This window comes from Bufo bufo, chromosome 4, assembly GCF_905171765.1.
Source record: "Bufo bufo chromosome 4, aBufBuf1.1, whole genome shotgun sequence".
Taxonomy (NCBI): Eukaryota; Metazoa; Chordata; class Amphibia; order Anura; family Bufonidae; genus Bufo; species Bufo bufo.
This window is the reverse complement of record NC_053392.1, coordinates 321,631,024-321,647,138: the sequence shown is the minus strand read 5'-3', so window position 1 is coordinate 321,647,138 and position 16,115 is coordinate 321,631,024. Positions and strand designations below refer to the sequence as shown.

General features: G+C 45.8%; 1 protein-coding gene across 1 annotated transcript in view; it reads left to right on the top strand.

Annotated features, from left to right (window-relative positions):
* Positions 1 to 16,115, top strand: part of MCHR2 (melanin concentrating hormone receptor 2) — a 346,069-nt gene that overhangs the window by 276,736 nt on the left and 53,218 nt on the right. The window lies entirely within an intron of this gene.

The following is a 16,115-nucleotide window of genomic DNA, read 5'->3' as shown; positions in this document are numbered from 1 at the left end:
TCATGACTATGAAGGCATCAAAACTATGAATTAACACATGTGGAATTACATACATAACAAACAAGTGTGAAACAACTGAAAATATGTCATATTCTAGGTTCTTGAAAGTAGCCACCTTTTGCTTTGATTACTGCTTTGCACACTCTTGGCATTCTCTTGATGAGCTTCAAGAGGTAGTCCCCTGAAATGGTTTTTCTTTACTTAGCTGCTTTTTTCTTGGCATAATACAAATTCTAACAGTCTATTCAGTAGGACTATCAGCTGTGTATCCACCTGACTTGTCCTCAACGCCACTGATGGTCCCAACCCCATTTATAAGGCAAGAAATCCCACTTATTAAACCTGACAGGGCACACCTGTGAAGTGAAAAACATTTCAGGGGACTACCTCTTGAAGCTCATCAAGAGAATGCCAAGAGTGTGCAAAGAAGTAATCAAAGCAAAAGGTGGCTACTTTGAAGAACCTAGAATATGACATATTTTCAGTTGTTTCACACTTGTTTGTTATGTATATAATTCCACATGTGTTGATTCATAGTTTTGATGCCTTCAGTGTGAATCTACAATTTTCATAGTCATGAAAATAAAGAAAACTCTTTGAATGAGAAGGTGTGTCCAAACTTTTGGTCTGTACTGTATATGGGAAAAAAGGCTGCAGCACATCCAGATGGTGAAAAAATGTGCTGTCCTTTATTCACACATATAGCAATGTTTCAGTCCTCGTACTGGGCTTGAGAACAGTCCCAGTAAGAGGACTGAAATGTTGACATATGGGTGAATAAAGGACAACACAGTTTTTTCACCATCTGGATGTGCTGCAGCCTTTTTTTTTATTTTCTATGGTTTGATGTTGGGATACATCTGAACCGCTGGCACTCCGCTTACTGTGAAAGGTGCTGCTCTGATGTGAATGTACTCTATAGATACCATGCTCTGTAAGGAAACTATTACTGGTGGTCATCCATGTCCTGCTGTGAAAAAAATATATATCTGCAATTTGCTGTGAATACTGCTTTCTCATGATAATGCTTTACACATAACAAGATTTAGAGTCCAAAAATAAGGGGAAAACTATGAAATAATATTAGATTATACGCCTTGCTTGAAGGATCATTCCTTGCTTACTTCTAAACCCAGTGAAGGTACCCAGACACATCAGTCTAAAGTTGATGATAATGAACAATTTCAACTAAAATGATCATTCTTCATGTGAAGAACTGAACAATGAACTATTGTTTTAGCCGACCAATGATAGACCATCAATGCCTGAAAAGAAGTAGGCTGTGTTGGAAATTTTTGTCTGATAGACAGACGAAAGACAATTCATTAGATGAAAGATCTTTCTCTCAAAGAGCATTTCCAGAAAAATCTTTCATCCATCACTCAGTTTCATTGAAGATGTATGGCCAGTCTCAATAACTGAAACAGCCAATATGTATGAAAATGTGTATGGCTGTGTGTCACGGAAAGTATATCAGCAGGGAAATAATCAAACACAGGGAAAACAAACAGAACAATAGACTAGGCCCAAAAGCTAGGGAGAAAGGGTCCCCTCCTAGCGATCCCTGAAGCTTTCCCTATACTGCTATGCACATGTGCATACCCTTATGGTGGATATGCACATGCCCTCGTGCCTACGTCTATATACGCTAGGACAACCCTGAGCAGAAGGGAAAGGGGAAGAGGCCACCTGCTTCCTCAAGCAGGAGGAAGCAAGCATCTCCCTAGAGGCCTAGACAAAAGACAACAAGGGAAGAAACAGAGAGGACTTATCTTGAGTTGAGCTGCAGCAGACAATCCACAACACATCCAAAGCCCACAGGAATGAACTATAACCCGCACATGCCACTGGTAGAAGGAGGAATAAATAGCCTCGCTAACAATCAACCCAGTACACCTGAGGGAAGGTGGATCCAGCTCAACTCAAACCAAAATAAAGAGACAAGTCAAACATGTGCAGCCAGCCTGGCAGATCTCTGCACATTCACAGGGCAAGGCGTGACAGTACTCCCCCCCCCTTCTACGGGTGACCTCCGGACACCCCGGACCAACTTTCTCCGGGTGTGCCCTGTGAAAGGCCCTCACCAGGTGGCTAGCACTAACATCAGAAGCCAGAATCCACATTCTTTCCTCGGGACCGTATCCCTTCCAGTGCACTAGGTACTGGAGGGAACCCCGAAGAACACGTGAGTCAAGAATCCTAGATATCTCAAACTCTAAATTGCCATCCATCAGGACAGGAGGAGGTGGCAATGGAGATGGTTCCACATATTTCTTCAGTAAGGACCTGTGAAACACATTATGGATCTTCCAGGTCTGCAGAAGATCCAGACGGAACGCCACCGGGTTAACCACAGCAGAGATTTTGTAAGGGCCAATAGATCTTGGACCCAGTTTCCAAGATGGTACCTTGAGCTTAATGTTTTTAGTGGACAACCACACCAAATCACCCACACACAGGTCCGAACCAGTCATACGTCTCCTGTCAGCCATCCGTTTTTATCTTTCACCCATCTTTTCCAAATTAACTTGGATCTTCCGCCAGATAGACGACAAGGCGGAAGAGAATCTCTCCTCTTCTGGCATCCCAGAAGATCCAGTCCCAGAAAAAGTACAAAACTGTGGGTGAAAAAATTAAGACTTATCAGTAGACTCCTGTCTACGGTTATTCAAGGCAAATTCGGCTAGAGACAAGAACGAGGACCAGTCATCCTGGTTTTTGGCAACAAAACACCTCAAAGAGGTCTCCAGGTTTTGGTTAGTGCGCTCTGTCTGACCATTCGACTGGGATGAAAAGCCGAAGAGAAAGACAGTTGAATTCCCAGATGAGAGCAATATGCCCTCCAAAACCTGGAAACAAACTGCGTCCCCCTATCAGACACCACATCAGAGGGAATGCTGTCACGGGGTAGAGTCGTGGGTATAAAGATAGAGCGGAGGTGCACCCCCTGAGCTGCCACCCGGTCCCTGCCTACTTGCACCACCTGCCCTAGGTGAAGGGGCGCAACTGGGCGACATCAGAGATATAGAGACAGCAGGAAAGCGGACAGCCAATGAGAGGTACCACTAGATCGGACCGAGAGGTGGAACAAGCAAGGTACCACCAAAAATGGAAGGGCGGGGTTAATTAGCCGGGGTCAGTCCAGGAGGTCACGTCAGTACAAGAGAAGAGGCAAAGAAAAAATCCAAAAGCAAGCCGAGGTCAAAATCGGAGAGGTAGCGTCAAGGCTCAGGGAGCAGGCAGAAGAGGTGTCAGGAAGCAGATCAAGGGTCAAATCCAAAGGTAAGCTAAATAACAATAATAATACACAGCCTAAGGGGCCAAAATCACAGGCAACCTCTAGCCAGCAGGCTGCTTGTATTTATAGTGGGGAGTGAGGGTCATGTGATGTGGCCAGTGTCACATGACCGACAGACAAACAAGTCGAGCACCAAGTGATCAGCTCGGCGCTCAAGGCAGACCTCAGAGCAGGGAGCCTCCCAGCTAGCAAAATCTGCCCTGGGAACGAGGCTGAACACAGATCCTCACTCCCGAAGCTAAGCAGCAGGTCTGTGGCTGATGGGAGACCGAGTGTGCCTTCGGCGCCTCGTTACAGTTCCCCCCCTTTTACGAGGGGCCACCGGACCCAAGCCCTTGGGTACAAATCTCCCAGGATGCTCATCATGAAACTTCTTGATAAGCCTCGGGGCGTGGATCTTAGTAGCTGGGACCCAAGACCTCTCCTCAGGTCCAAAGCTTTTCCAGTGGACCAGGTATTGAAAGGAGTTCCTAACCTTTCTAACATCAATAATTCTAGATTATGAATTCCTCCTGACCTTCAACCTCCACAGGTGGAGGAGGTTTTTTAACCAGAACCACTGGTGACACATATCTCTTAAGCAACGACTTATGAAACACATCATGAATACGAAAGGAGTCGGGTAGCTTAAGTCTAAAGGACACTGGGTTAACAACTTCAATAATATTGTATGGTCCAATGAAACGCAGAGAGAATTTCCTAGAACACTATTTTAAAGCAAGATTCTTAGTCGACAACCACACCTTATCGCCAAGTACAAAATTTACCCGCTTGGAACGTCTCTTATTGGCATGTTTACACTGGGTTTCCTGGGCCTTTTCCAGGTTCGTTTGAACCTGTGCCCAGACTGTGCACAGTCTAGAGGTAAAAGAATCTGCCTGCAGGTTGAGTGAGGATACAGAGGGACTAGAACAAAAGCGAGGATGCAAACCACTGTTACAAAAAAAAGGAGACACCCCTGTGGAAGAATTAACTTGATTGTTAATAGCGAATTCTGCCAACGGGAGGTATCTCACCCATAAGAGTTGGTTATGTGATACATAGCACCTTAAAAAAAGCTCCACTGCCTGATTTAACCGTTCCGTCTGCCCATTGGTCTGTGGATGGAAAGCAGACAAAAAAGATAAAGAGATGTTGCATCTTCGACAAAAAGCCCTCCAGAAACCAGAAACAAACTGAACGCCTCTACGGTATTAAAACTCCGGGATAAGGCATCTGCCTTAATATTTTTACTACCTAGTCTGAAAGTAACAGAAGAATTCAAACGAGTAAAAAACAGGGCCCATCTGGCTTGTCTAGGATTAAGGCGTTTGGCCGCCTCAAGAACAACAAAGAGTTCATATGATCGGTGAGGACACTGATAAGGTGTCTAGCCCCTTCTAAAAAAGGCCTCCATTCCTCAAATCCCCATTTTATGGCCAGTAATTTGCGGTTTCCAATATCGTAATTTCTCTCCGAAGGAGAGAACTTACGAGAGAAGAAGGCGCATGGCCTTAAATTAGTGAGGTTAGAAGACCCCTGAGAAAGGATGGCCCCCACACCATCCTCTGAGGCATCAACCTCCACCACAAAAGGTTCCTCGGTACTGGGCTGAACCAAGACTGGAGCCATCTGAAAACAATTTTTAAGGGTATCAAAGGCCCGACAGGCCTCCAACGACTAGTTAACCAGATCAGAACCTTTTTTAGTTAAGTCATTAAGGGGCTTGCAATACCAGAAAAATTCTTTATGAATTTACGGTAAAAATTGGCGAATCCTAAAAAGCGTTGGAGTGCCTTTAAGGAGGATGGTCTTACCCAGTCTTGGATAGCCTGAACCTTACTGGGATCCATTTTAAATGAATGAGGAGTAAGAATATAGCCGAGATAAGGAATCTCTTGAACTCCAAACAAACATTTCTCTAATTTAACGGACAGATGATTCTCCCTGAGGATTTTAAGAACCAATCTGATGTGAGACACATGAGAATCCCAGTCAGGTGAAAAGACAAGAATATCATCGAGATAAACAATCATAACTTTGCCGATGAGTTCTCTAAAAATGTCGTTCATGAAATTCTGAAACACAGCTGAGGCATTGCAAAGACCAAATTGCATAACAAAATGCTCAAAGTGTCCCTCTGGAGTATTAAAAGCAGTTTTCCACTCATCTCCCTCCTTAATACGAACTAGGTTATACGCTCCTCTCAAATCAAATTTAGAAAACCATGAAGCACCCAAAATCTGGTTAAACAAATCAGCAATCAACGGGATGGAATACTGATTCCTAATAGTGATTTTATTCAAATTTCTATAGTCAATGCAGGGCCTGAGACCACCGTCCTTCTTTTTAACGAAAAAGAATCCTGCTCCCAGGGGAGAGGTGGAGGGCCTAATATGTCCCTTCTTGAGACTCTCCTGGATATAATCTTTCATGGCCCTGGACTCAGGACCAGAAAGATTATAAATCCGTCCTTTAGGAAATTTGGACGCTGGTACCAAGTTGATAACACAGTCATAAGACCTATGGGGAGGGAGAGTATCTGTCTCAGTGGTGAAAAAAACATCTGAATAATTAGAAATAAAATGAGGAATAATATCTGATGAAACCCCAGCTTGAACTATGGTTAAGCAAGAACTACAGCTAGGCCCCATCTCTCTAACTAGCCCAAACTCCAGTTAATGACCGGATTGTGTTGCTGAAGCCAGGGCATACCAAGGACTACCTGAACAGGAAGATTCTCTAAAACAAAGAAAGAGCATTTCTCTGAGTGGCAGACCCCCACAGACAGGGTAGCCTCCGGAGTACGGAGTTTAACCGTGCCCCCTAGCAGGGGGGTAGAATCGATGGCGACAACCTGGATCGGGGTGGACAATTCTAGTATAGGAATTCCCATTTGTTCAACAAATTTGTAATCAATAAAACTAAAAGCTGACCCTGAATCCACAAAGGCATTTCCTGACCCCTTTAAGACCCCAAAGGCAATAGAAACCGGCAGCAATAATTTACTTCTTACCACCTCCGGGAGTACCTTGTCCTTGGAAACTTCAGACTTGGATGACTTTTCAGAAGGCGGAGCTTTAGAACACTGACGGATCCAGTGGTCGGGATCCCCACAATAAAAACAAGAGCCCCGACGACGGCGTAGCTCTCTTCGCGTCATTCCGAGTTGCATGGGCTCGTCCGAGTGGGCATCCATCTTGGGTTCAATGGGGGAAACCTCAGGTTGAAGAAGGGTATGAGGAGAAAACAAATGCTCTCGCTGTCTCTCACTGATCCGTCTATGTAGTCTGATGGCTAGCGTCATGGTCTCCTCTAAAGAGTCAGGACAGGGATAACAAACCAACATGTCTTTTAACTTCTCAGTCAAGCCTACCCTAAATTGACATTTAAGCGCTGGTTTGCTCCAACCCGAGGGAACGCACCACTTGCGGAACTGCATACAATAATCCTCCACGGGGAAATTCCCCTGAGTGAGGGCCTTAAGATTGGATTCTGCCACAGAGGCTCGGTCTGGTTCATCATAAAGAACCCCTAACGCCTGGAAAAAGAGGTCCACAGAACTAAGACAAGGGGAATCCGGAGGCAAAGAAAAGGCCCATTCCTGGGGGTCCCCTTAAGCAGGGAGATGATAATACCAACCCTCTGTGGATCAGGACCAGAGGAGCGAGGACATAGTCGAAAATAAAGTTTACAGCTTTCCTTGAAAGCTAAAAACCTTTGGCGGTCATCCGAATACCGATCGGGTAATTTAATGTGTGGTTCTACCTTAATGGTGGCGGGCGCAAGAATGGGGAGAGTTTGGACGGTCTCCTGAACCTGTAGTCTCTCCCCATGTTCATGTACTATTTGAGCAAGACCCTGCACATGTTCGGTGAGGCTCTGTAGAGGGTCCATGCTAAATTAAGGCCTGCGATTCTGTCACGGGGTAGAGTCGCGGGTATAAAGATAGAGCGGAGGTGCACCCCCTGAGCTGCCACCCGGTCCCGTGTCCCTACTTGCACCACCCACCCTAGGTGACGGGGCACAACTGGGCGACAGTCCCTGACCTGAGTAAGTGCAAGCAGAGAGATAGAGACAGCAGGGAAGCGGACAGCCATTGAGAGGTAGCACTAGAGCAGACAGAGAGGTGGAACAAGCAAGGTACCACCAAAAATGGAAGGATGAGGCGGGTCAACTAGCCGGGGTCAGTCCAGGAGGTCACGTCCCCAGATTCAAAAGTCATATCACGGATCCACTTACAGACGGGACCCCCCACTCGAGAGGAATCTTATACCTTTCTCTAAGATGTCTATCAAGCCGTACTGCCAAAGACATGGCCGTCTCCAATGAATCGAGATACTCATGAAAAGAAGGGGCATCTTTTAACCTCTCAGATAGCCCCTGACAAAACTGACTCCGGAGTGCAGGATCATTCCACCCCGAGTCAGTTGCCCATCCTCTAAATTCTGCACAATAAGACTCCGCAGTACGTTCTCCCTGTAACAAACTGTGCAGCTTCGATTCAGCCATAGAGACGCGGTCTGGGTCATCATAAATCAAGCCCGAGGCTCTAAAAAAGGACTGCGCGTCCCCTTTGAGCAGAGATATAATGATCCCCACTCTTTGATTCTCGTCACCAGATGACATCGGCCGCAGACGAAAATACAACCTGCAGGACTCCCTGAACCAAATAAAGTCATCACCACCCCTGAGAACCTATCAGGGAGAGCGACTTTAGGCTCTAAGCAGACCTGTTTTCCTCCAACGGCGCCAGACGCCAGAGCATTTTGACACCGTGCAACAGAACTGCGGAGGTCAGCAACCTCCAGAGATAATTCCTGCATGCGATCAGACAAAGCATCCATAGCCTCCATCTGCAAACAGCAGGGATATGACAGTTTTATGCCGGGTTATAATGTCACGGAAGGTATATCATCAGTGAAATACCCAAACACAGGGAAAACAAACAGAACAATAGACTAGGTCCAAAAACTAGGGATAAAGGGTCACCTCCTAGAGATCCCTGAAGCTTTCCCTATACTGCTGTGCACATGTGCATACCCTTATGGTGGATATGCACTTGCCCTCGTGCCTATGTCTATATACCCTGGGACAACCCTGAGCAGAAGGGAAAGGGGAAGAGGTGACCTGCTTCCTCAAGCAGGAGGAAGCAAGCATCTCCCTAGAGGCCTAGACAAAAGACAACAAGGGAAGAAACAAAGAGGACTAATCTTGAGCTGAGCTGCAGCAGACAATCCACAACACATCCAAAGCCCACAGGAATGAATTATAACCCACACAGGCCACTAGGAGAAGGAGGAATAAATAGCCTCGCTAACAAACAACCCAGTACACCTGAGGGAAGGTGGAGCCAGCTTAACTCAAACCAAAACAAAGAGACGAGTTAAACATGTGGAGCCAGCCTGGCAGATCTCTGCACATTCACAGGGAAAGGCTGTCGTCATCAGTAGGATGACTCTCAATCTCCTCATCCTCTTCCTCCTCTTTTGCCTATTCACGCTGAACAGATGGAATTAAACTTCCATGAGTACTACTCTCTGTAGCGGAGGCAACCGTCTCCTGCTCCTCCTCCTCCTCATCATCATCCAATTTGCGCTGAGATGACGAACTGAGGGTGGTCTGGCTATCACCCTGTGTAATGTCTTCCCCCATTTCCACCTCTTTCACATGCAAAGCGTCGGCCTTAATTGTGAGCAGCGAGCGTTTGAGTAGACACAGAAGTGGGATGGTGACGCTGATAATAGCGTTATAGCCGCTCACCATCTGTGTTGATTCCTCAAAGTTTCTTAAAACTTCACAGAGGTCAGACATCCATGCCCACTCTTCGCTTGTGAAGAGCAGAAGCTGACTGGAAAGGCGATGACCATGTTGCAGCTGGTATTCCACTACTGCCCTCTGCTGCCCACATAGCCTGGCCAACATGTGGAACGTGGAGTTTCAGCGCGTGCTCACGTCACACAACAGTCAATAAGCTGCCAATTGTAAGCACTGCTGCAGCATTGACAGACTGGCGGAAGCTGTCGATGACTTGTGGAAATGAGCACACACGCGCCGCACCTTCACCAGTAGCTCAGGCAAATTGGGGTAGGTTTCGAGAAACCGCTGAAACACAAGTTTGAAAATGTTGGCTAGGCATGGGATGTGTGTGAGCTCCAAAGCCGCAACCAAGTTACGCCCATTATCAGACACAACCATGCCTGTTTGTAGGTTGAGTGGCGAGAGCCACAGCTCAATCTGGTCTGTTATCCCCTGCCACAGCTCTGCAGTGGTGTGCTGTTTGTCACCTAAGCAGATCAGCTTAAGCATGACCTGTTGAGTCAATTGACGCTTCCCCACTGCAGTGCTACACTGCTTCCAGCTACCGACCGATGGCTGACTGGTGCTGCAAGAGGATAATTCTGAGTTGGAAGTTGAGGAGGAGGCGGAGGAGGAGAAGTGGGGGTTGGAGCCACCAACGTAGGTGGTGGCGGAAACACTAATGGAAGTAGGGCCTGCAATCCTTGGCCTCGGTGACACCTGTGCCATCTCTGGGTACGACTTGTTCGCTGCCTCCACAACGTTTATCCAGTGTGCCGTCAGGGAAATGTATCATCCCTGGCCAAAAGCACTTGTCCATGTGTCAGTGGTTAAGAGGACCTTCCCAGTAACTGCGTTGGTCAGGGCACAGGTGATGTTATGGGACACATGCTGGTGTAAGGCGGGCATGGCACACCGCGAAAAATAGTGGCGGCTGGGGACTGCGTAATGAAGTTCACAAGCCTAAATGGCAACATTTTCAGGGCCAATAAGTTGGAAAGTTGCGCATTCAGTGCTATGGCCTATGGGTGGGTGGCTGAGTATTTGCTCTTGCGTTCAAATGCCTGGGGTAAGGACATTTGTACACTGCGCTGGGACACCAAAGTGGATGTGTTTGCTGATGGTGCTTGCAAAGGTCCAGGTGCAGGGCAGGAGGCATCCGGGCTTGCGCCTTCGACAGGGGATTGGCCAGCAAGTAACACAGGGGAAGAGGAGACAGTGGTGTGACCCTATTACGGTGCTTTGATGCTATGTGGCGGATCATGCTGGTAGTGGTGAGGTTGCTAGTTTTCACGCCCCTGCTCATTTTTGTATGGCGCAGGTTGCAAATTACAATTCTTTTGTCGTCCGCACTTTCCTCAAAAAAAGCGACAGACTGCGGAACACCTGCCCCTTGGCAAGGGAGATTGCCACAAGGGGGTGCTGCGGGGAACAATTGCGGGCCTGTTTGGTGTGGCACGCCATCTCCCTTTTGCCATCCCACTGCCTCTTCCAGTTTGTTGCGGTGCAGTGGATCCCTCCCCCTCTATACTGCTGTCCTCGCTCGGCTTGCCACCTTCTCAGGTTGGGTAAGTGACTTCATTGTCCACCACCTCCTTTTCCACTTCCTCACTCTGCTCATCCTCCTGACTTGTTGACCTAACAACAACCTCAGTTATTGACAACTGTGTCTCCTCATCATCAACCTCTTGAGACACTAATTGCCGTTGACTTATTGGCAACTGTGTCTCATCATCATCATCCACCTCGTGAAACACTAATTGCCGTTCCCCACTGTCACCTTCTTGTGACTGTGGTTGCTCAAGAGACTGAACTCAGTGGAAGACATGGTGGTGCTTGAACGACTGGAAGCATTATCTGCTGCAATCCAACCGACCACCTGGTCGCACTGGTCTGACTTCGATAGTGTTGTCCTACGCCATCCTGCAAACTGGGACCTGAAGCTAGGTATCGTGGATGATTTTTTTTCTTGTGCTCTGGCAGCAGGCACAGTTTCAACGTGCCCAGGGTCACAGCCTCTCCGTGCACCATCAGCATCACGGCCACTTCAGTGTCCCTTACTGCTCGCCTTCTTCATATTAAATGTTATATATGCTTGAAAGTATGTCACACGTACAGTAGCATAGGATTTGTAAGTGTATGCACAAAAAAATTAAAAAAGGTATTTGGCATGTGGAAACATCACACAGGAGATATACCACAAATAATGCCACTGATGTCAGCAGCGGCTAAAAAAATTACAGGGAATGTCACAGGTACTTGGGATGTGGAAACACAAGAGATGTACCCCGGGTAATGTCACTGTCTGCAGTGGACAACGTCTATTGAAAAAGAAGACTGGATGTCTCTGATATTTTTTGGATGTGCACACGTTACACAGGAGATTTAGCGCAGCTAATGTCACTGTCCACAGCAGACACCGTCTATGAAAAAAGTACACTGGATATCACAGATATTTTTGGGATGCGCACACGTTGCACAGGAGACGTAGCGCAGATAATGTCTCTGTCTGCTGCGGCCTAACTATTGCATGCTATTTAGCGCAGAATGTGCTAAAAATAGATATTGCAGCCACACACAATTGTCCTTAAAAGGACTTTTGGGTCTGTAAAGTTTTAGCAATTTAGTGCAGGTTGCGCAAAAAATATATATTGCTGCTACCACACACAATAGTCCTTAAAAATAACTTTTGGGTCTCTGACAAGTTTTTCAACTGTTTATTAGCTGTGTAGCAGCCAACAAGCGTGTGGGGAGAAGACTCGAGATGCTCGAGTCAAACTGGTGTTTTGCCGAGCATGCTCGATCAACCCTACTCTCAGCTAGAAAAGTCAATTCTGTCTGGTTTCACTCTGATAAAAGGCTTTTTTTTTTATCTATTGCTGTGATTGTGATTCCTAGATCAATTTTCCCCTATTCTTTTATCCCCTTTTTAGTGGTAGCCTCAAATTGTTCAATCACAGTTTTTTTCATATAAAAATTTCCCCAGGATCAGTACTTTTTTATAATAAGATTTTTTACCTATTGCTTTGTTTGTGTCCCAACATAACACTTCTCTGGTAAAGAGACATACAAGCAGGTTACTTTTCCAAAAGGAAAGAAAAACTGAATGTCACATACTAAGAAAGTAGCTGTTTCTAGGTAATTGGGTGGGGTAATATTCCTCCTTATGGAGCGCTCAGAGTACGCATGAAGCCAGTCAATTCTCCTCTGGGTTTTTCAGAAAAGTATATGAAAATGAGCAAATCTTACATATGCTGGCATTAGATAGGCTTAGCTAAATTTAAATCTAATTTGAATTTCTTTCCCAGAAACCCAGAGGAATATTGCCTGGCCTACAATACTAAGCAAACTAAGTTCTCTCCATAACAAGAGTATCCACCCAGACTATATACAGTCCTGATCAAAAGTTTAAGACAACTTGAAAAATTGCAAAAAATCATATTTAGCATGGCTGGATCTTAACAAGGTTCCAAGTAGAGCTTCAACATGCAACAAGAAGAAATGGGAGTGAGACAAAACATTTTTGAGCATTCAATTTAATGAAAACAACGAATAAATTGAAACAGGCTGTTTTTCAGCTGATCAAAAGTTTAGGACCACACCTCCAAAACAAAACTAAACCCCCCCAAAACAGAAATCCAACTTCCAAACATGAACTCAGTAATAGATAGCTCCGCCGTTATTGTTGATCACTTCTAAAATTCGTTTCGGCATGCTTGAGGCAAGCGTTTCCATGAGGTGAGTGGGAACATTTCTCCAAGTGGTGAAGACGGCCGCACGAAGGCCATCTACTGTCTGGAACTGTTGTCCATTTTTGTAAACTTCCCTTGCCATCCATCCCCAAAGGTTCTCAATTGGATTTAGATCAGGGGAACACGCAGGATGGGCCAAAAGAGTGATGTTATTCTCCTGGAAGAAGTCCCTTGTCCTGCGGGCATTGTGTACTGTAGCGTTGTCCTGTTGAAAAACCCAGTCGTTACCACACGGACGAGGACCCTCAGTTATGAGGAATGCTCTCTGCAACATCTGGACATAGCCAGCGGCCATTTGATGCCCCCGCACTTCCTGAAGCTCCATTGTTCCACTGAAGGAAAAAGCACCCCAGACCATTATGGCGCCCCCTCCACTGTGGCGCGTAGAAAACATCTCAGGTGGGATCTGCTTGTCATGCCAGTAACGTTGGAAACCGTCAGGACCATCAAGGTTACATTTTTTATCATCTAAGAATAAAACTTTCTTCCACCTTTGAAAGTCCCATGTTTGGTGCTCTCTTGCAAAGTCCAAACGAGCTGTTCTGTGGCGTTCAAGGGTCTTCCACTTGACTTTTTTGTTCCATAACCCTCAGGATCATTTAAGAAATTCCAAATGACTGTCTTACTGCGTCCCACCTCAGCAGCGATGGCGCACTGTGAGAGACCCTGCTTATGCAGTTCAACAACCCGACCACTTTCAAAAAGGGAGATTTTTTTTTGCCTTTGCCATCACAACGTGTGACTACCTGACAGAAAATGACAATGAATCCACATCTTTGCACAGATTTGGCCTTTTAAAGGCATGTGGTCCTAAAATTTTGATCAGCTGAAAAACAGCCTGTTTCAGTTTAATCGTTATTTTCAATTAATTGAATGCTCAAAAAATGTTTTATTTCTTCTTGTTGCATGTTGAAGCTCTACTTGGAACCTTGTTAAGATCCAACAATGTAAAATATGTTTTTTTGCAATTTTTCAAGTGGTCTTAAACTTTCGATCAGGACTGTATATTCATATACTGTGGGATGAGAGAATCATAGTCTTGCTATTCGTCTGTTCTGTTATGAAATGGACTTTTTAAACAATATATATACAAGAGGTGAGATATATCCCCATATATATATATATATATATATATATATATATATATATATATATATATATATATATAATCTTATTGAGTTTATTTAACTAAGCCCTATTTAGCCCTATTTAGCCTGTTGGAGATTTGTATAATTAATGCATATGTAACTATGGTTTTTCCATTTTTCTTTTTCCCCTCTATGTTTGTTTCCCCCCTCCCCCCCTTTCCCTTCCCCCATTTCTGCTGGGAGACTAATTCCTAACATACATTACTTTGTTATAAGTAAATTGAAGACAGCAGCCTTAATTCAGTTAAAGCCTACAGTGTTGCAAATTCTACTCCAGTAAATGCCCCTGTTCGGTGTGGGCAGATCGCCCGGCCCCAGCGAATAGGCGGAGACTGTCTGTGTCCTGCATGAGGCTGCGACTAGAGTTGAGCGAACACCTGGATGTTCGGGTTCGAGAAGTTCGGCCTTAACTTCCCGGAAATGTTCGGGTTCGGGATTCGAACTCGACCCAAACTTCACCCCGAACCCGAAACAGCCCAGGAAAGGGCTAGAGGGCTGCAAAAGGCAGCAAAATGTAGGTAAATCCCCTGCAAACAAATGTGGATAGGGAAATGAATAAAAATAAAAATAAAATAAATAAAAATTAACCAATATCAATTGGAGAGAGGTCCCATAGCAGAGAATCAGGCTTCATGTCACACACCACTGGAACAGGTCATTGTCAGATATTTTTAGGCCCCGGCACCCAGACAGAGGAGAGAGGTCCCATAGCAGAGATTCAGGCTTCATGTCATAGCAGAAAATCAGGCTTCATGTCACCCACCACTGGAACAGGCCACTGTTAGATATTTTTAGGCCCCGGCACCCAGACAGAGGAGAGAGGTCCAATACCAGAGATTCAGGCTTCATGTCATAGCAGAGAAACAGGCTTCATGTCACCCACCACTGGAACATGCCATTGTCAGATATTTTTAGGCCCCAGCACCCAGACAGAGGAGAGAGGTCCCATAGCAGAGATTCAGGCTTCATGTCATAGCAGAGAATCAGGCTTCATGTCACCCAACACTGGAACAGGCCACTGTCAGATATTTTTAGGCCCCGGCACCCAGACAGAGGAGAGAGGTCCCATAGCAGAGAATCAGGCTTCATGTCATAGCAGAGAATCATGCTTCATGTCACCCAACACTGGAACAGGCCACTGTCAGATATGTTTAGGCCCCGACACCCAGGCAGAGGAGAGAGGTCCCATAGCAGAGAATCAGGCTTCATGTCATAGCAGAGAATCATGCTTCATGTCACCCACCACTGGAACAGGCCATTGTCAGATATTTTTAGGCCCCGGCACCCAGACAGAGGAGAGAGGTCCCATAGCAGAGAATCAGGCTTCATGTCATAGCAGAGAATCAGGCTTCATGTCACCCACCACTGGAACAGGCCAGTGATGGGCTGTAACGGATCTCCTGGCACCCCGACCGAGTACCTCCGATGGATGCTCCTAGTGCTTCCCGAGGACTCCAAGCACTCCACTTGACACCGTAAGCGCTGCAGACCCCACGAACCGCTGAAGTTTGGTTGAGGTCTCACCATCACCTACCCACCCTGGGCCTACGACAAGGCTCCAGGCTCCAGTGGGTGAACCTCTCCTAAATCCAGGGAGCAGGAACAGCTCTTACAAGGGCTAATAGAATAGCCAGGGGAGTATAGTAAATCTTCAGCGTATAGCAATCCCCAGTGTCAATCAGTTACCCAAACACCAGCCTCAACATGATGAAGGGTAAAACAGGAACTCTTTATTGAACACACAAGCATTGACTTATACACATTTTCCAACAAGGTTACAACCCACAGGGTTTTGTAAACACAACCAATAAACACGTACAATACACTCAGACACTCCCACACAAAATCCTCCCCTCTGCCTGTGATACAATTACCTTACATAATGGGTTGATGTAATTGCACCACAGGCAGGAGAATACACAGTGTCTTCTGTCCTGGAGACAACCAAGGAGTAAGTCAATTATTTCTCAGGACAAAGGGAAATCGCCAATACACACGTGAAGACAATAGGACAGACATCACTACTCAAATATGCAATGTCCCACCCTTTACAGTACACATAGACATTTAACAAATCCCAAAATGGCATGAATTAGACAAGGGGTTCAAAAGTTTGTAAAAGTCCTTTGTGAACAAAGG